Source organism: Bos taurus, chromosome 3, assembly GCF_002263795.3.
Source record: "Bos taurus isolate L1 Dominette 01449 registration number 42190680 breed Hereford chromosome 3, ARS-UCD2.0, whole genome shotgun sequence".
Taxonomy (NCBI): Eukaryota; Metazoa; Chordata; class Mammalia; order Artiodactyla; family Bovidae; genus Bos; species Bos taurus.
The window spans coordinates 26,753,768-26,775,553 of record NC_037330.1 but is presented as its reverse complement, the minus strand read 5'-3'; the positions used below and the strand labels follow the sequence as shown (position 1 = coordinate 26,775,553).

The following is a 21,786-nucleotide window of genomic DNA, read 5'->3' as shown; positions in this document are numbered from 1 at the left end:
TTTAGAGCCTTGAGGGGTGAGGGGCACAAGGGGGAACCCAAGACAGCCAGATTCCAATGTTCCTTGAGCATCTGGGTGAGGTTCTTGGTCTTTTTCCAAAGAAATAATTTCTTTCTGGGAGAGAGAGAAAACAAAGCTCAAAAACCAGAGCCACAGAAATAGCCTGAGGCTGATCAGCCCTGACAGGCCAGTGGCTATGGTCTCCCAGGACAGCCTTGTCTGAAATAATACAGGAGCCGGTGCACCAGGCCCCGTTTGCAAAGTAGGTACCTTAGGCTCTGTCAGCCCAGATCCAGGAGTCAGACACTTCTTCAGATGCTGCTTCACAGGAGGGGAGGGAGGGAGGGAGAGGGGGAAAGAGAGAGAAAGAAAGAGAAAAAGAAAAGGGAAAGAAAGGAAGAAGGAAAGAAAGAAAAGAGCACAGAGAAGTGGAAAGGTGGGGCACCCAGCCAGGAGAAGAGGACTGGGCAACCAGAGTGCCTGGACCAGGTCTGGCTGGAGTTGGAGTAACTGCATTATGGGAAAGATTGAAAGGTTAATATGAAACCAGCTGATGCTGAAAAAGAACAATTAGGAAGGTTAAGGGGCTTCATATGAGGTTAATGGCTGCTGGAGGATAAAGTTTACAGCTTCCAGGAAAGAAGTCTGGCTCAGAGAAATCTTTTTCATTGATGGTTCTTGGTTGGGTTTTGCTGATATATTTTTTTCTTCTGGATAATTTAGAGAAGATGACCATTCATTCAAGTGAGATTCATTCTCTCCTTCCCTCCCCTCCCCTCCCCTTCTTCTCTCTTTCTGTTTGGCAATGTCTACTTATCTGCAGGTTTTGTAATGAGTTTTAGGGTCCCACCTGTACCATTTCCCCCCAGTGAGACTTGTGATGCTCAATAAGAATATTCTCTTCAGTGCTGGTTGTGTTATGGGGGTATTTCAGGCCAATAAGTGGTCTCACAGATCAATAGCTCAGCCCAGGAAAGATGTTCTGCAAGTGTGCTCAGTTGCTAAGTCGTGTCCGACTCTTTGCTACCCCATGGACTGTAGCCCACCAGCTTCCTCTATCCGTGGAATTTTCCAGGCAAGAATATTGGAGTGGGTTGCCATTTCCTCCTCCAGGGGATCTTCCCAACCCAGATATCAAACTCGTGTCTCCTGCATCTCCTGCATTGGCAGGCGGATTCTTTACCACTGTCCCACCTGGGAAGCCCCAGAGATGTTCTGAGGTAAAATGTCAAAGAGTTAACTCAAGTGTGGAGAACCAGCTAAGGAGACTGGGGCAGGGGGTTCCCAAGCTTCTGCAACCCAGCAGCAACTTGGTTTCCCCCAGAGAGCTTTTAACATAACAGACTCCCAGCTCCACCTGGACCAACTGAATTAGAACCTCTGTAGGAGCCCTTGGGAGTCTGTAAACAAAGTTCCCCAGGCAACCTCAAGACCAGGCAGTTTGGGAACCACTGGCCCAGGGGCACAAGGAAGAAAGGCAAGGGCTGGGGCCACTGGCCCTTTACAGCGTACTTGGTCATTTGTGTGACTTCCTAGGTCCCATCCCAGCTGTGGGTTTCTTGGAACAGACCCTTTGTTTTACTCATCTTTATAGTCCCTGCAGAAGGCTGACCACATCCAGTTTTCAAGTTCACATTTTCAGAAGCCTGGGTGGTAGAGACCCAACTTGCACAAGACCACAGGAGCCCTGAGATGGTAGGGCCCTTAGAGACCCTCCAGTGCAGTGGTTTGCATACTGTGCCCTGGGGTTCCACCGTGGAACCTCAGAGACCGCCAAGAGGAAAGAGCAAAAGCCCATGGAGGGGCTCTTCAGGCTCCCCTCCACCTCCCCCTCTTCAGCCTCTTCCCCTCGTACAGCTCTGTGTTACCTCTAAAGAGGAGCAGAATGTCACCTAAAATATGCCACTGGGACCTATAGGTCATTTTGAATTAGGATTTAAGAAACAGCCAGTGCAGAAAGACACCCTGACCCTCTTTTGTCCTCCTGAAAGCAGGAGACACATCTCCCATTGAAAGGACCCTCCTTGTACCAGGAGGAAGGAAGGCGTCCTTATCACCAGAGACAGGAAATTTGGGGCCCAGAAGGCAGTATAAACAAACCCGGTTAGCTCTTCACCATTTATCCCCTTGGCTTGTCAACTCTTCACAAATGTGTATTTCTTTATCTAAAAGGCCTAGAAGCTTCTTTTTCTGGTCACTTCAGGTCTTCATTCTCCTGTGAAGACATTCATGTACATATAAAAAACTGATAAAATGCATATGTTTTTCTGTCATTGATCTGTATCTGGCAGTTTAATTTTCAGACCCAGCCAGGTTCCCTAAGATGGTGAAGGAAAACTTCCCCTCTCGGTGCTATTTTTTTTTTAAATAAAGACCCAGAATGGAAACAACCCAAGCACCTCCGAATGGGTGGATACATTTTATTTATTTTTTTAATTAATTTATTTATTCGTGGTTGTTGCTACGAGTGGGCTTTTTCTAGTTGCAAGAAGTGGGGGCTACTCACTAGTTGCGGTGCACAGGCTTCTCACTGTGGTGGCTTCTCTTGTTGCAGAGCTAGGGCTCTAGGTGCACAGGTTTCAGCAGTTGCAGCACTCAGGCTCAGCAGTTGTGGCGCACAGGCTTAGTTGCTCTATGGCATGTGCCATCTTCCCAGACCAGGAATCAAACCTGCGTCCCTTGCATTGGTAGGATTCTTATCCACTGGAGCACGAGGGAAGTCCTCCCTACGCCATTGCAATCACCTATTTGGCTTTCCAGCTCCCACCCTCAGCAACCCCCAGTCCCAGTCCCTATCTATTTTCCATCCAGTGTCCAGAATAATTCTGTCTAAACATAATGCTGGTCAGGTTGCTCTTTCATTCAAGAGCCTACATTGGATTTCCATTTCACTCACCCACAATCTGAGGTCCCCACACATCCTTGCCTGGCTGCCCCTTGCTCATCTGCTCCAGCTACACTGTCCCCTTTGTGCGCTGAACATACAGACAGGGTCTAACCACACTGTTCCTTCTGCCTGAAACACTCTCCCCCCAGATGTCTGCCTCGCTGCTTCCTCTTTTCCTGACCACCACATACCATAAATGGTGCCCCATCCCATCAACCTCCAGTCCCTTCCTTTGCTCTGCTGAGTGTCTCTTCTACCAGGACATAAGCTCCAGGAGGAAAGGGACTTTGTTTAGTTCATACTGTATCCCCAGCACCGACAACAGTGCCTGGCACATAGTTCGTTGTTGTTCAGTCGCTCAGTTGTGTCCAACTCTTTACAACCCCATGAACTGCAGCATGCCAGGCTTCCTGTCCTTCACCATCTCCCAGAGTTCGCTCAAACTCATGTCCATTGAGTTGATGATGCCATCCAACAATCTCATCCTCTATCGTCCCCTTCTCCTCCTTACCTACAATCTTTCCCAGCATCAGGGTCTTTTCTAATGAGTCGGTTCTTTGCATCAGGTGGCCAACGTGCTGGAGCTTCAGCATCAGTCCTTCCAATGAATATTCAGGACTGATTTCCTTTAGGATTGACTGGTTTGATCTCATCACTGTTCAAGGGACTTTCAAGAACCTTCTCCAGCACCACAGTTTCAAAGCATCAGTTCTTCGGCACTCAGCTTTCTTTATGGTCCAGGTGCTCCATTAAATACAGCTGTTTCCTGAAATAATCAGGTTGGTTTTCAGTCTAAAATCATTCTGTACCTTTTCTCCTTTATGCATGTCTATATTTTCTGAATTTTCTGCAGTCACTCTATATCACTTTTAGTCACAAAATGAGCAATAAATGAAGTCTTCTCCAGGACCATTCTTTAGGGGACCCTCTGGGGTCTGATTGGCGCCAGGTCTGTCCTTGGAGCCATAAGGAGACTAGAAGGAACCACTGGTTTCTGCCGGTGAACTGGGAACTTAGTCGTGCCAGGTAACAGCATCTTGTCTTGGAGTTAGCGGGAGAGCTGAGGAGGGGAGAGAGCAGGGAAAACATAACCAACAACGGCTGTGATACACGCCCCTCTCTGCTCTGCGAAGTGCACACACAGACGCAAACACTTGAAGGCCCCAGCCTCCTAGGCCTGCCCCAGAGACAGCCCTGCTGCCCTGGCCCAAGGTTTCACCGGCACCACCTGCTTTTCTCCCTTGTCTCTCTTCTTTAGGGGCCCTCTCTGGGCCCGGTAGCTGCCACCTCCGCTCCTTTGAGTGACTGAATCTAAAACAAAGGGGCAGCACTGTGGCCCTGGGGGCAGGTCTCAGGCCTGAGGGAGCCCCTCGTCTGGTCTCTGTGTCAGGGGCCCTGCCTCCCTAATGTGGGTGGCACTCCCAGGTCGTCCCATGACTCAGAGTTCCTGTTCACAGGAACTCAGCAGTTCCGGAAAACAGCACAGCTCACACGCTACAGACGATTCAGGAAATGAAAGCCCCTTCACTTGGTCATTTTCTGGTGGAATCTTTTCTGATCTGCTTTCGTAAAGCTCATCCAAAATAGACGTCAGAAAAGAGAACTAGGAGGCCTCATTTCCTCTCCAGGCCCAGAGCTTCCCTCATGAGAGTAACTCAAAGCCCCAGAACCTGGCTCCTGCATGTCTTCTTGTGAGGCACCAGCCAGGTCCCCCCACCTCCAGGGATGGAGCTGCTGTCTCCTGGGCTAAGACAAGCCCGGGACACTAAAGAGCCCGGCTCTGTCAACTTCTACAGAGGGCCAAGTGGTAAATACTTTAGTCTTTCTGAGACACCTACAGTCTGGTTTCTGTCGCCTCTGCTTTTCCCCCTCAAAACCATTCTTAGTTCTTAGAAATATAAAAACCATTCTTAGAAATATAAAAACCATTCTTAGTTCACAGCCCTCACAAAATACAGACTGGGCAAGGTACAGCCCTTGAGCCAAATGCAGCCCCCCACCTGTTTTTGTGAAATGAGGTTCTATGGGAACATAGCCACACTGGTCTGCCATGTGGCTGCTTTCAGACTCTAATAGCAGAATCGGGCAGTTGCAACAGACTATAACTTTCCTGGTGACTCAGTGGTAAAGAATCCTCCTGCCAATGCAGGAGATATGGGTTCAGTCTCTGGGTTGGGAAGATCCTCTGGAGAAGGAAATGGCAACCCAGTATTCTTGCCTGGAGAATCCCATGGACAGAGGAGCCTGGCAGGCTACAGTCCATAGGGTCACAAAGAGTCAGACACAGCTGAGCACACACGCACACAACGAGAAGGCGGACAAAGCCTGAAATAGTTACTATCTGACCTTTTATAGAAGACATTTGCCAAGACCTGCTTCAAAGTGCTAATTTAATGACTCACAGGTATTCCAGCTTTTAAAGTACTTCACACACATTCCCACTTCTTACTGGAAACATTGAGATTAGTAATTGTTCCATTTTACAGATGAGGAAACCCAGGACTGGAAAGGTTAAGGCTTATCCAAGGTCGCACTGCTAATGGGGATTTTGGACCAGACAAAGCTGCTCTGGAAAGAGCAATCTCTGAAGCCTGGAGTCTACCTCTAGATCAGCTCCATCAGGGAAGGAGACGGTAAGCAGGTCCCCGGTACAGCCTCAGAGAGAGACACTGGGCATGGAAAGCAGCCGGGCTGACCTGCACAGGCACTTCTAAGAGTCTCGTGAAATGAGCAGGGACTTCCTGGTGGTCCAGTGGTTAAGAGTCGGCCTTACAATGCAGGGGACACAGGTTTGATCCCTGATGTGGGAACTAAGATCCCACTTGCCATGGAGCAACTAAGCCTGGAAATGCTGTGACTACTGAACCTCTGTGCTCCAGAGGCCCTGTGCACGACTAGAGAGCCCGTGCACTGCAAGGAAAGACCCTGAGTGCCACAATTAATTAAAAAGTCCTCAATGCAAGTCCATTTTGTGCAAGTCCTCGGCACAAAAAGTGCAGAGAATATCTTCAGAGGCTGTCTGTGCACAGGGAAGGCTACTGGCTGGCTGGCTGGCAGGAAAGCCACCCTTTCAAATCCACATTTGGCTTCTGTAAATAGTTAACAGGTAGTCATATCACTGTGAAGAGCAGGGAGCCACAGCAATCTTCTCACGGAGCTCTGGAGAGGGCCTTGCATCCCGCAGGCTCCCAGGACTGCTATTTCCTGCAGAACCAAAGATGGCAATGCCATCACTGGTGTGAGAGAGACTCTCAGTGGACACTGGTGGTATTGCCACCCCTAAGAATCATTTCAGAAACACCCTCAGATTCCTAGGAGCTCACTTCCTGGGCTGGGAGTGTAAAGGGCTGGTGTCATCTTGGAGTAGTCGTCCCAGTACACACACTCAGGTGAAACTAAATGATTGTTGTCCTACTCCAAACCCTCCCTGAGGAAGGCTGGTGTGTGCAGCTCTCACAATGCTGCCATTTCAAAGAACGAGTTAGGAGTGCTTCCTTCAAGCCTTTGTGACCTTTCCTGCGCCTTTGGAGTCTTATCCATGGGGTGTGTCTGACTCCTGAAAACAGTTAGCCTTTGTGAAGCTTTGTTTGCTTTTCCTTCAGTCCAGCTTTGCTCCAGGACCTGTTTCGTGTGTCTCATGAAGTTATTAGTTTTGGCTATTGCCATTGTTCGTGAGGTGTTTTATTATTTTTTTTAATTGGAATTAAACACCACAATTATAAATTAGGATCCCTGGTATTTCTAGAAAAGTCAGACAACACTGGTTCAAAGTGTTGAAGTCAGTGGTGGAAACTAGGGAGCTGGTGCCCCCTAGAAGGATTCTCCTGTTTGCCACGGTCCTCACTGCTCCCTATTACCTCTTAGACTCATGTGAGTACCATGACCCTCTCCTGCAGAGCACTCATTCCTCAGGGATGGAATTCCACATGTATTGATTTAATATACTCCTTAGATGATGAGTTCAATGATGCCATCATGGGGATATTTTATTTTTCTATTTATTTTTAAATCCCTAGTGCCTAGGTGCCTAATTCACATTTGCTGAAGGAAAGTGGTGGCCAGAGGAAGAGGGAAGGGAAGAATTACTAATGACTTTCTGCAGTTGAAACAGAGAGAACTTAAATGACTTGCTCAGATTCACAGAGCTAGCTAGTGACACAGCAGAAAGTTGGACCCAGATTTCGAAGGCACATTTCTACTCCACTTTATCATTCTCTGTTCTGGGGCCTCTGCGGGCCTCTTTGGACTCTGATGAGAAAATTGCACCCTGAAAATTGTTATGGCTTTGGAGGCATGCCCAGCCTGGCTCCTGACAGAGCTGGTGTAATGGAACTGGGCTGCAGCTGGCTCCCTCTGTCACATGCAGGGGCAGCGCAGCCCTCTGGGCCCCCTCCAGGTGGGCTCCTGGGGCACCATGGCCACACTTAGTGGACATGTAAGACCTGGGATAATCAATCTGTTGGAAGAAGAAATGTGACCATCTGCCACATTCTTGGGATTCCCAGGTGACTCAGTGGTAAAGAATCTGCCTGCAATTTAGGAGACCCAGGTTTGATCCCTGGGTCAGGAAGATACCCTGGCGAAGGAAATGGCAACCCACTTCAGTATTCTTACCTGGAGACTCCCATGGACAGGGGAGCCTGCCGGGCTACTGTCTGTGGGGTTGCAAAGAGTAGGAGATGAATGAGTACACACAGTATTAGGTTGATTTTGACATAAGACCTGTCAAAAGCATGTTATTCTCCATTTACAGATGAAGAAATAGGTCCAGAGACTGAGTTTCCAAAAGTCACACAGCCAGTCAGTGTAAGAACAGGTTTTTAGACTTGATGTGTGAAATTCCTGAGCAAATTGTTACACCATGATGCATGACAGCCTTGAAAAAGGACAGACCTGATTCATGACCAGAATATAAGAAATTAACATCAAAAGAGTAAGGAGAGAGCAGGGCTTAGGACCCAAGGAGGAAGGGCCAGTTGGAGGTCGGGAAGCAGAGGCTGCAGTAGTGAGGGAGGAACTGGGGGTGGGCAGAGAAGGACAGCGATGATGAGCCTGGAGTTTAACGCACCGTCCTCTTTCTCCTGGCTATGCCCTGCTTTTGCCCCTCAGTGCGTGCGTGCTCAGTCGCTTCAGCTGTGTTTGACTCTTTGCGAACTCCTGGACTGGGCCCACAAGGTTCCTCTGTCCATGGGATTCTCCAGGCAAGAATACTGGAGTGGGTTGCCATGCCTTCCTCCAGGGGATCTTCCCAAGCCAGGGATCAGACTCGTGTCTCTTGCAGCTCCTGTGTTGCAGGTGGATTCTTTACCGCTGAGCCACCAAGGAAGCCCCTCACACCTCAGATTTCTGAGCAAAAATATGTTTTTATCTCTGATAAAAAATATGTTTTATCTCTATGGACACATAATTTCTCAGCAATCAGATGTCCTAGATCTGGAAGAAGAAAGTGGTGGTCCAGCGGCTTGGCTGTCCAGTTCAAAGGAAAATGCAGGGATGCACTCCTGTCCTTAGTGTTGAGTCTCTGACCTCTGCTTCAGAGAAAGGGGCTCAGGGTGGGAAGGGAGGAGAAACCAGTGTGTCCCAGGGAGGCGAGGCTCAGGAGCTCAGGCTTCCCACTGGGTGACTTCAGGCTCTTGTTCTGAAATTCAGTTTCCTCCCTCTAGAGGGAGGGGTTAGGTGGGATGGCCTCTTATACTCTGTGGTTTCATGCTTCTCCAGCCCAGGCCTGGGGTGCAGGCCAGTGAGATAAGAACAAACACAATGGTGATCAAGAGTTATCCAAGACATTGTTTAACAGATGAGCCCAGAGCCTTTGAACGGCCGAAGATGGTGTTTGAAACTTATCTCACCGGCATGTACTTTGAACCTGGAGAGTTTCTTGTTGTCCATGAGAAAAACGATTGGAGATGTGAATAGTCTGTGGGTGCTGTGTTATCTTAATGGCGAAGGTCTGAGTGTCAGGCCCAGGTTCAAAAGATCAAGTCTTGGGTAGACGGCTGACCCTCTTTGAGCCCCAGACGCCTTGTTTTTGGAAGGTGCACACCTCACAGGGTGGCCAAAGGGTTAGATGAGTTTCCATAGAGGGAGCATCTAGCACGGGACCTGGTAGAATTCCTACAAATCATCTGCCCTCCTTCCCCTTGCCTCTTCCCACTGGAGACGACTTAGCACGCACGCACACTCCACTACCATACAGAAGAAGACTGATGGTCAGAAAGGGCTTCAGCGCGTAAACAGAATTGAGATCTGAATGTTCGTCTGCTGGGTTCAACCCCAAAGCGTCTTCTCCTCCCACCTTCAATCATTTCCAGCATCAGGGTCTTTAACAGAGTCAGTTCTTCGCATCAGATGGCCAAAGTATTGGAGTTTCAGCTTTAGCATCAGTCCTTCCAATGAATACTCAGGATTGATTTCCTTTAGGTTGGACCAGTTGGATCTCCTTGCAGTCCAAGGGACTCTCAAGAGTCTTCTCCAACACCATAGTTCAAAAGCATCAGTTCTTCGGTACTCAGCTTTCTTTATGGACCAACTCTCACATCCATACATGACCACTGGAAAAACCATAGCTTTGACTAGACAGACCTTTGCTGGCAAAATAATGTCTCTGCTTTTTAATATGCTGTCTAGGTTGGTCATAGCTTTTCTTCCTATGGTTCGTCAAGGCTTTTTTAGTATTGTCACTCCAGCTCCTCATAAACATTACTATTTACATAGGGTCTTGATGTTCACAGTGATTTCTCTTAACCACTGTGATGTGGGGGGAGAGTAGTATTAATATTATCATTATTTTTCAGGTAGGACTAGGCTCAGGATGTCCCCTGACTTGCTGGAGGCCATGGCCCCCTCATCCACCTCTGAGAATCCTTCTCTGCATCTTCCCAGCATGGCTCCTCTGCCCTTTCATTCTTTAGCCCTAAGGCCTAAGGGGTTCTTGTCACCCAAAGGTAGAGTTGAGGGGAGGACCTACAATCAGAGCACTGGTGAGTTCAGTGGTAACAAGACTGCTCTTTCTTTCCAGGGATTGAGTCATTAATAGTTCCTTAAATATGCCCCGGAGAAGGCAATGGCACCCCACTCCAGTACTCTTGCCTGGAAAATCCCATGGATGGAGGAGCCTGGTAGGCTGCAGTCCATGGGGTCGCTGAGGGTCGGACACGACTGAGCGACTTCACTTTCACTTTTCACTATCATGCATTGGAGAAGGAAATGGCAACCCACTCCGGTGTTCTTGCCTGGAGAATCCCAGGGACGGGGGAGCCTGGTGGGCTGCCATCTATGGGGTCGCACAGAGTCGGACATGACTGAAGCAACTTAGCATAGCATAAATATGCCCATCCTGCAACTTAGAGTGACATTCAGTCTGCCAGTGATTACTGCTGCTGTGGGTGTGGTATGAGAGGGTGAATGAGTCACTTCACCCAGAGGCGCTCTCATCTGGGGCAGTGTTCTGTGGGGCTCACCAGCCCCTCCTGCCTGCCCCAGCCAGCCAAAGGGCTGAAATCTCTCACTCTGACCACAGCAGTTCCTCAGGAAACTACCCCACCAGGCTGCAGCTTTCTGACTTTGCTCCACTTTGTAACCCCTTCCCGGCCCAGCTTGGAATCCAAAGGGTAGGCCCAAGCCTCGAGATTCTGGCCTTGTCCACACCATTTGCTCCTAGATAATTCTCAGGCCCCATCATCTATCAGCTAAGGTCTTGGGGTCAGGCAGACCTGGGTTCAAATCTTGGTTCTACCACTTACTGGCAATGCAAATTCAACCCTGTTGCTACACTTCTACAAATCACTGCTTTCCCATCTGTGTAATGGGAATAAAAGCACTGCCTTACCTCCAAGTGAGGGGCGAGATGTAGCAGGCAATGTACTTAGCACGGTGACTGGCTTGTAGCAGATGTTCAGTGAATTTCTGTGTGTGTGTGTGTGTGTGTGTGACGGTATGTCTCTCCTGAGCACCCAACTCCCCTCTACTGTGGTTCTGTTTTGCTTTTGTTTTTGACCACATATCAGTGTGAGTACCACAGGGCTAACCATTTGTATCTTCCCAAGCATCCTGATTTCACCCCTCCTTTTTCCTTTGGCTCTAACCTCTTCTATACCATTTTATTTTTCATAGCTTTTTGCAACTTTCATGTCCTCTGTCCATTTTTAACATTTTATAATAACAACATACCATAGCAATATAACATTTTTCAGTCTTATCCAACAGAACAGGGAGTGGAAACTGATGGACTAGCTGCAAAACATTAATTGAAGCAATGAATTATTTTCTTTAAAAAATGAATAAAAATTTGCAAAAGAGTAAAAACAGGCAATTCACAGAAGAGCAAGTGCAGATGCTCAAAAAAATATGAAAAACTGTCAGACTCTAGTAATCAGGGAAATGCAAATGTAAATAGCATTGAGCTGCTTCTTTACTTCTAACAGAATGATCACAGTTTTAAAAGACTGATAATACTGGGTTGGCCAAAAAATTTGTTTGGGTTTTCCCATACCGTCTTATAGAAAGAAACCCCCGTATGAACTTTTTGGCCAACAGAATACCTATTGTTGGTAGGAATGCAGGGATAAAGGTTACTTTAATCATTGCTCTTGGATTCCACAGCTTTTGCAAATCACCCTGGCACCATCCATTAAAATTAAAAATACATAACATATACCTTTTGCCTAGCAGTTCCTGAAAATCTACCCCATAGAAATAAAAATATCAGAATGTATGGCTATGTGCATAAGGATGTAGAATTAACCTTTTATCATGGAAAACAAGCAAAACCTAGAAACAGAGAAAATGCCCTTCAAAAGGGGTATTGTTGAATACATTATAACATGCCAGGGAATATTCTGCAGCCATTAAAAAGAATAAATTGGAGCTATGTCCCGTGACTCACAGGGATTGCCATGAATAATTGATGAGAAAAAGCAAAGTGCAGGAAATTGGTTATAAAATTTTAAAGATGAAATAATGCTACTGTCCCTCTCCCACCCTCCCTACCCCAGGTCCCCACTGTGCAAATGAGCCAATACACATGAGCATGGAGAAGAACATGGCAGTATCCTGACCCAGTGGTCACTACGGTTTTGGGGGGAGGATAGTTGTGTGGCAGGATAGAGATGGGAGAAAGGAAGGGAGAACCCAATCTGAAGAAAAAAGAAAAGGCAAAAAGACGGCATTGAAATTTATGTGTGGTATGTATATATATATTTAATAGGGGCTTCCCTGGTGGCTCAGATGGTAAAGAATCTGCCTGCAATGCAAGAGACCTGGATTTGATCCCTGGCTCGAGAAGATACCCTGGAGAAGGGATGGCTACCCACTCCAGTATTACTGCCTACAGAAGTCCATGGACAGAAGAGCCTGGCGGGCTATAGTACATGGGGTCCCAAAGAGTTGGACACAACTGAGCGACTAAGCACAGCACAGCACATAATGTATAAATTTATGTATTAATGTAAAAATATCTGTGTAAGTAGATGTAAGAAGAAAATTTTAAGTTATATGTACAAACCTTATATATTTTTGTTAACCTAAAGCAACCAAATGTACATTTCCTTCACCAATGGTTTCACAGACAGCCAAGATCTTTTCACTGAGAATAAGCCTGTTTTGCAGGGGGTTTAGCCCTATTCTGCCTTATGTACAAAAATCACACATTTAATGCTTTGTCCTATAGTTTCTAATTTCCGTTTCTATAGACTGCAGTGAGAACCTAGACACTTGGAAAATAAGTTTGTACAGGAATTTTTTAGATATTATGCTTCCCCTCAATCTATTCAGTTGTCTTGCCTACACGCAATTCAACAATAAACTTATTTTAGGATCTCACCTTTACTGTTTTTCCAAAACTGTCGCCTGGGTTCTTACAGAAACAATGACTCTCTTTCTCTTCTATTCACATTTCCTCAGTTTATGTGACATTTGTTAAGGTACAACGGCATAAAACAGACGTGGGAACAAATATATCTCTCTGTAGTTGACATTCACGTCAACAGGTAGACGCCATTGTATTGGCCTCCTGGAAGGTGTGGGCACCCTCTGGTGGCACATTCAATTTGCACCCCCACGTGGGAGCAGCAGACGTGGGAACAAATATATCTCTCTGTAGGTGACATTCACATCAACAGGTAGACGCCATTGTATGGCCTCCTGGAAGGTGTGGGCACCCTCTGGTGCCACATTCAATGTGCACCCCCACGTGGGAGCAGCACTCAGTGTGTTTCACTGAGAGAAGGCACAGGGCCACGGATCCTGGCCAGAAAGTTACCAGAAGTAGAACTTCATTGGAAACCCTTCAGTGCTGTGAATTGGTAATCCCTGCTGGGTCACATCCAGCTCTCTGATCATCACTCTGTCGATTATCCTATGATTAAACGTCTAAGGTTGCATGTGGCTGTGCGAGTCATGGAGGTTTGCAGCCTTCTTCCTGCAATGCATCCTGGAATGTTTTTGTTAATATGGCAAAACATCTGGGTCAAGTGGCCTGTCTGGGGTGGGCAGACCTCATGCTTACAATCTTGTCTTGGGACAGGTGATGCAGGGCTGAGACAGGACTCTGGCCCACCTTCAAATCCCCTGACTGCCTGTGTAACTTTGGGATTATTATTTAATAATATATTATTAAATTGATATTATTTAATTATTAATTAATTAATACCACTTAATTATTAAATGTGATATTAATTAATTAATTGAATAATTAATATTATTTAATTATTAAATGTGATATTATTTAATTCACAGAGGCTCACATGAGATGAATGTTTTTAAAAGTATGTGCAGAAGGATAAGATCATCTGGATTATTTTCATCTGTGTACGCCCTATATGATGTTATCACTCACCTAGAGCCAGACATCCTGGAATGTGAAGTCAAGTGGGCCTTAGGAAGCATCACTACAAACAAAGCTAGTGGAGGTGATGGAATTCCATTTGAGCTATTTCAAATCCTGAAAGATGATGTTGTGAAAGTGCTGTACACAATATGCCAGCAAATTTGGAAAACTCAACAGTGGCCAAAGGACTGGAAAAGGTCAGTTTTCATTCCAATCCCAAAGAAAGGCAATGCCAAAGAATGCTCAAACTACCACACAGTTGCATTCATCTCACACGCTAGTAAAGTAATGTTCAAAATTCTCCAAGCCAGGCTTCAGCAATACGTGAACTGTGAACTACCAGATGTTCAAGCTGGATTTAGAAAAGACAGAGGAACCAGAGGTCAAATTACCAACATCCGTTGGATCATTGAGAAAGCAAGAGAGTTCCAGAAAAACATCTACTTCTGCTTTATTGACTATGCCAAAGCCTTTGACTATGTGGATCACAATGAACTGTGGAAAATTCTTCAAGAAATGGGAATACCAGACCACCTGATCTGCCTCCTGAGACATCTGTATGCAGGTCAAGAAGCAACAGTTAGAACCAGACATGAAACAATAGACTGGTTCTAAATCGAGAAAGGAGTACATCAAGGCTGTATATTGTCACCCTGCTTATTTAACTTATATGCAGGGTACATCATGAGAAATGCTGGGCTGGATGAAGCACAAGCTGGAATCAAGATTGCCAGGAAAAATATCAATAACCTCAGATATGCAGATGATACCACCCTTATGGCAGAAAGCGAAGAAGAACTAAAGAGCCCCTTGATGAAAGTGGAAGAGGAGAGTGAAAAAGTTGGCTTAAAGCTGAACATTCAGAAAACGAAGATCATGGCATCTGGTCCCATCACTTCATGGCAAATAGATGGGGAAACAATGGACACAGCGTCAGACTTTATTTTTCTGGGCTCCAAAATCACTGCAGATGGTGACTGCAGCCATGAAATTAAAAGATGTTTGCTCCTTGGAAGAAAAGCCATGACCAAGCTAGATAGCATATTAAAAAGCAGAGACATTACTTTGCCAGCAAAAGTCCATCTAGTCAAAGCTTTGGTTTTTCAAGTAGCCATGTATGGATGTGAGAATTGGTCCATAAAGAAAGCTGAGCACTGAAGAATTGATGTTTTTGAACTGTGGTGTTGGAGAAGACTCTTGAGAGTCCCTTGGACTGCAAGGAGATCCAACCAGTCCATCCTAAAGGAAATCAGTCCTGAATTTTTTTTTAAACTTTTATTCTTTGGTGTTCATTATTATTTTTTTTAATTTTTTATATTAATTGGAAGCTAATTACTTTAGAGTGTTGTGGTGGTTTTTGCCATACAGTCACATGAATCAGCCATGGGTGTACATGTGTTCCCCATCGTGACCCTCCCTCCCACCTCCCTCCCCATCCCATCCCTCAGGGTCATCCCAGTGCACCAGCCCTGAGCACCCTGCCTCATGCATCAAACCTGGACTGGCGATCTATTTCACATATGATAATACATGTTTCAGCGCTATTCTCTCAAATCATACCACCCTTGCCTTCTCCCACAGAGTCCAAAAGTCTGTTCTTTACATCTGTGTCTCTTTTGCTGTCTCGCATATAGGGTCATTGTTACCATCTTTCTAAATTCCATATATATGCATTAATGTACTTCATTGGTGTTTTTCTTTCTGACTTACTTCACTCTGTATAATAGGCTCCAGTTTCATCCACCTCATTAGAACTGATTCAAATGCATTATTTTTAATAGCTGAGAAGTATCCCATTGTGTATATGTACCACAGCTTTCTTATCCATTCGTCTGCTGATGCACATCTAGGTTGCTTCCATGTCCTGGCTTTTGTCAACAGTGCTGCGATGAACATTGGAGTACACGTGTCTCTTTCAATTCTGGTTTCCTTGGTGTGTATGCCCAGCAGTACTCCGGAATATTCATTGGAAGGACAGATGCTGAAGCTGAAACTCCAATACTTTGGCCACCTAATGCAAAGAACTGACTCATTGGAAAAGACCCTGATGCTGGGAAAGATTGAAGGAAGGAGGAGAAGGGGACAACAGAGGATGAGATGGTTGAATGGCATCACTGACTCGATGGGCATGAGTTTGAGTAAGCTCCTGGAGTTGGTGATGGACAGAGAAGCCTGGCATACTGCAGTCCATGGGGTCGCAAAGAGTCAGATACAACTGAGCGACTGAACTGAACTCAACTGTACTGAACTGAACACCCTATATGTTTTTTGTAACAACAGGATGGCATGAGGGACTCCATCCCTACAACAAGCAGCAAGGTTTGCAACAAGGAGCCTACCCTTTGGAGGCAGATAGAGGGGATCTGGAAACACTTTCCCCAGAATTTCACTGTACCTCCTGGTGCAAGTCACTTTATCTCTCTGAGCATTAGCTTTGTCATCTGAGAAGTGGAGAACAAGAATCAGAAAATCACATCTAGCTTGAGCAGTGATGGTGGTGGTGGTGCTTTAATCGCTAAGTCATGTCCAACTCTTGCGACCCCATAGACTGTAGCCTGCCAGGCTCCTCTATCCATGGGATTCTCCAGGCAAGAATACTGGAGTGGGTTGCTATTTCCTTCTCCAGGGTTTCTTTCTGACCCGGGTCTCCTGCATTGCAGACAGACTCTTTACCAACTGAGCTACGAGGGAAGCCCAACATTGAAGAGAAACCACCTATGGTGAGAATTAGAGATTAGGCTCCCAAGATGTCTGGAACACAGGAGAGGCCAGATAGATGTCATTCTTGTGGACATAGTCCATAAGCTAAGATCTAAAAGAAACTTCACGTCTTTTAGTTTCTATAACTCAAGTCATTTCTCTTGAGTTGTCGTTTTGTTGGTAGAAAACGTCAACCCCAGCCCTTCTGGGGAGCACCCCCACTCCGGCTCTGTGGACTGTGACTTTATGTTGAATGACCTGAGGGTTGAGCATGCTTGACCTTGATCTTTTACCCACACAGGTTGGGCTGGACCTCCTTTGCCCTGTCCATCTGACCTGTGGCTCTCTATTGCTTATAGGACACAGTTAGCGTGTGCAATTATCCTTGTGGCTTGGTACACAGAGCCAGGAACCAAATGAGTGCAAGACAATAGGGAAGAGTAGGGCCTGTGGATAAAGCCATGCCTGTCTAAAAACATCAAAATCCGAAACAAATGGTTAACACCGTGAGGGCCAAACAAAACAAATGGGCCTCTCCACTCCTCTGTAGTCACAGCGGGCCTTCCCTCACCTCGGCCTCAGCTGGGAATACTCATTCCCAGGGATCAGTTTTTCAACTTGTCCAAGCTCTACAAGCAAGGCCTTTCCTCCCATTTCTGGCGCTCCCTATCCCTTCCTTGTTGTATTTTCCTCTATAGCCCTTACTGCTGTACCCTCCTTATTTATCCTGTTTAGTGTCTATTCCCCTCCATTAGAATGCAGGCCCATGAAGGCAGGTTTTCATTTCTTTTGTTTATTGTTATATCCCAAGTGCCCAGAACAGTACCTGGCACATAGTAGGCACTCAATAAATGTGTTGAATGAAATAAAATGGATGGATTTTTGAATGGATGGACATATGGATGACTGAGTGAATTCACTGTTGAATAGTTGAATTGGTTTCCTCTCTCCCCTTCCTATGATACTTGTGCTTTCAGAAGGTTCTCATCTGGGCTGCAACTAGGTTGAGGTCAGCAAGGCACTCATTTTGGATACAAAACTTAACAGAGAACCAAAAAAGCTCAGCAATTAAATAAGGATATTTAATGCAATCATTTGAAAAATTAAAATTAATGCCAAAAACTCTGTGATGAGCAAAATCTCAAATTTTTAAATGAAGACATGATCTGAAAGAAACTGCAGTGAGCTAAACTGAAAATTATTTAAGATTGTCACTTGATCAAGAGGAATTCTCAAACATGGCAATGTTCTGAATTGAAAATAAAGTAAGCAAAGAGGCAGGATTTGAAAGTTTTATGAGTTTCTTTCATTAAAGCCAGGAAAGTAACAGTCTAATTCTGGGGTTGGTATAAGTAAAATATTTAAATGTAAAATAATGTTAGGTTTTAATATTAATTAAGACTTTTCAATTTTCTTTTTTTTTAATAACACTGTACAGCTTGAGATATTAGTTCCCTGACCAGGCATTGAACCCAGGCCCACAGCAATGAAAGCACAGAATCCTGACCACTGGATTGCCAGGGAATTCCTTTTTTCATTTTTTTAAAAGCTGTTTTAATGTTCTGGAAAAATATGACTTGTTAAGAAAATACATGCACACATAGGAACACACACTTTTCTTTCGCTGTAGGGTCTTATATGGGTTGTTTCTCAGTAGATGCATGATGTCAGTAGACGCATGTCAGCTAAGCAGCTTTATGAGTCATCCCTCCCCAACAGGCCTCCAGAATTTTCACAGCCTCAACTACTTTCATCTACGTGAGTAAGAGGAACCTCCATACTCTCCCCATGGTGGCGGCACCAATTTACATTCCCCGCAACAGTGTATGAGGATTCTCTTTCTTCCACATTCTCACCAACACTTGCTATTTCCTGCCTTTTTGATAACAGCCATTCTAACGGGCATGAAGTGATGTCTCACGGTGGTTTTGATTTGCATTACCCTGTTATTAGTGATGCTGAGCACCCTTTCATGTGTCTGTTGGCCGTCTGTATGTCTTCTTGGGAAAAATGTCTTTTCAGCTCCTCTGCCATTTTAAAATTGGGTGTGTGTTTTTGCTGTTGTTACTGTTGAGTTGTATGGTGTCTTTACAGATTTTGGATATTAGCGCCATACTGGATATATGATTTGCAAATATCTTCTCCTATTTGATAGGTTGTCTTTTCATTCTGTTGATGGTTTCCTTTGTTGTGCAGAAGCTTTTTAGATTGACATAGTTCCATTTGTTAATGATCCAGCTCTCCCACTTCTGCGTATTTATCCAAAGAATCTGAAAACACTAGTTCAAGAAGATATATGTATCCCTATGTTCATCACAGCATTATTTAAAATAGACAAGAGATTAAAAACAACCTAAGTTCCCTTCAATAGATGAATGGATAAAGAAGATATGGTATATATACATATATATATGTAGATATATAGATACACACACACACAATGAAAAAAAATGAAATCTTGCCACTTGCAATAACATGGATGTACCTTGAGGTTATTATGTTAAGTGAAGTAAGTCAAACAGAGAAAGAAAATAACCTATGATTTCACTTCTATTTGGAATATAAAAACAAAAACAAACAAACAAAAAATAAAATAAATAAACAAACCAAATCAAACACAAAGATATAAAGAATGGATTCCCTCGTGGCTCAGATGGTAAAGAAAAAAAGTGAAGTCGCTCAGTCGTGTCTGACTCTTTGCGACCCCGTGAACTGTAGCCTGCCAGGCTCCTCTGTCTATGGGATTCTCCAGGCAAGAATATTGGAGTGGGTTACCATTTCCTTCTCCAGGGGATCTTCCCAACCCAGGGATCGAACCCTGGTCTCCCGCATTGGAGGCAGACGCTTTAACCTCTGAGCCACCAGGGAAGCCCCCATGGTAAAGAACCTGCCTGCAATGTGGAAGATCTGAGTTCAGTCCCTGGGTCAGGAAGGTCCCCTGGAGAAGGAAATGGCAATCCACTCTAGTACTCTTGCCTAGGAAATCCCAAGAACAGAGGAGCCTGGTGGGCTACAGTTCATGGGATCGCATGAACACCATGGAGCAACTAACACTAGGCTACCAGAGGGTAAAGGGCTGGGAGAAGGGGAGGACAAAACAGGTAAAGGGGATCAACTGTGTGGTGACAGATGGAAATGAAATGTTTGGTGGTGAGCATGCTGCAGTGTTTACAGAAGTAGAAACATGTGGTACTCATGAATTTATGAAGGTTATAAACCAATGTCACATCAATAAAAAACACATTTAAAAATAAATATTAAAAAGGGAAAGGAGGGCTTCCCTGGTGGTTCAATGATAAAGAATCCAGCTATCAAAGCAAGAGACATGGGTTCAGTCCTTGGGTCAGGAAAATTCCACATGCCACAGAGCAACTAAGCCTATGTGCTACAACTGTAGAGTCTGTGCTCTAGAGCCCAGGAACCACAACCACTGAGCCCATGTGTGGCAACTACTGAAGCCCACAGGCCTAGAGTCCGTGCTCCACAACACAAGCCGTAGCAGTGAGAAGCTGTGCACCGAACTAGAGAGTAGCCCCTGCTTGCTGCAAACAAGAGAAAAGCCTGTGACGCAAACAAGACCCAGCACAGCCAAAAATAAATAAGATGAATAAAATTTTTTTAAAAAGATAAAGATGTAAGATGTGAGAGGATCGCAGGAGTCTGGTGAGGGAGGTGGTCTTGATTGGAACACTTTTCAGTGATTCCCAAATCAAGACACATAGGCCTACTACTTTGATCATTAGTTTTCCGTTTTCAGGAAGGGATTTTTTTCCCTAATTATTTATTTATTTATGTGGCTGTATCGATCTTTGTTGCAGCATGCAAACTCTTAGCTGTGGCATGTGGGATCGAATTCCTGGAGCAGGGATCAGACCTGGGCCCCCTTCATTGGGAGTGTGGAGTCTTAGCCACTGGACTCCCAGGGAAGTTCCCAGGAAGGAATCTTGAAAAAGAAATATTGAGAGAAAAAAACAGATCAAGAAGAGGAAGAGCCTGGCAGAAGAGGAAGGGCTTTCTTATTATGCAGGCATCAGACATTAACACAGGCAGCCCGGGCAACCCACACACTTGCTCACTGTGCTCTCACTTCCACCATCGTCTACTCCTTCCATTCTGACCCAGAGGAATGGGTACCTCCCAAGATGACACGTGCCACAACCCCTCCCAGGGTGCTGAGCTGAGCCAGGCCTCTGACTACGTGGCCTCAGTGGCCAGTGCCATGCTTCCTGGGGGTGCTGTACAAACCTGACACTTGGTGAGGGGTTAAATCTGAGGGTGGATATTAGGAGACAACCCTGGTGTCACACAAAAGCACTGGAGCCGAGGCTGAGATTTTCGGGCTCCTGCTTCTGGCCCCTTCGCTGGACTACCTGTTGAGTGGCTGGTCTAGTTCCCTTCCCTCTCTGAGCCCCAGGCTTTTCATCTGTCTAATGAGACCTGGGTTCAATTCCTGGGTCAGGAAGATCCCCTGGAGAAGGAAATGGCAACCCACTCCAGTACTCTTGCCTGGAGAATCCCATGGACAGAGAAGCCTGCCATGGGGCCGCAAGAGTTGGACACAACTTAGTGACTAAACCACCAATGAGACCTCTGAGGACCCCTAAGCTTTGAATCTAGAAGGTAGAACTCAGCATAATATTTGGTGCCTTTGATAGGTGGTCAACACAAGTGGTTAAAAGCAAGCCCTCTCTCTAGAGAATACATAAATTATGGATAAAATTTTCCTTTGAGTGAACATAAAACTTGAAAAAGCATTTCCAAGGACTCCCAACTATATGTAGAAAATAGACCACAGGCGCCTGTCTTCTCACAGTGTGGTTGGTGGTCAAGAGGCCTCAGGGGCCACACTGCCTGGGTTTGAATCCTGTTCTGACTGACCTCAGACAAGTGCACGTCAGTTGTCTCATTTCTGAAACAAGGAAAGTTCTAGGACCTGCTTGTCCCTTGGAGAGGGCTACCAGTGGAGACAGAGTTTTTGGGAAGAGGGGCCAAGATGCAGAGATGGGTGTGGCTAAAACCTGTGGCTGAAGGCCGAGGCTGTAGGATAGTTGATGGTGGAAAGGAGGTTCCAGTGGCTTTGCAAGAGGACACCCCCAGGAGGAGGACAGGGGTGGGAAGCACGAGGCAGTGTGGAAATGGGTGTGGAAGAAGGCAGATGACCAGGGGACGTGTACATGGGGCAGAGCCCGGCTGAAGAGGGAGAAGGGAGACGCAATGGGACAACCTGTTTCAAGATTCCAAATTAAACTCTGGTTTAAGGGGCTTTCATAGGTTCACTTCAGCTAGTGTCTGAAGTTAGTTCTTTGCTCGAACTTCCAAACAGGAAGTTGTCTTTTGACCTGGTAACTTTGGGTTCTGGGTAGAGAAACATAGA

General features: G+C 45.6%; 1 protein-coding gene across 2 annotated transcripts in view; it reads right to left on the bottom strand.

Annotated features, from left to right (window-relative positions):
* Positions 1 to 2,385: 2,385 nt before the first annotated feature.
* Positions 2,386 to 21,786, bottom strand: part of CD58 (CD58 molecule) — a 63,754-nt gene continuing 44,353 nt past the window's right edge. For both annotated transcript variants that reach the window (XM_010803137.3, XM_005204064.5), the window contains exon 6: positions 2,386 to 3,947. The gene's annotated coding sequence lies outside the window, so the exon portion shown is untranslated. The remainder of the gene's footprint in view (positions 3,948 to 21,786) is intronic.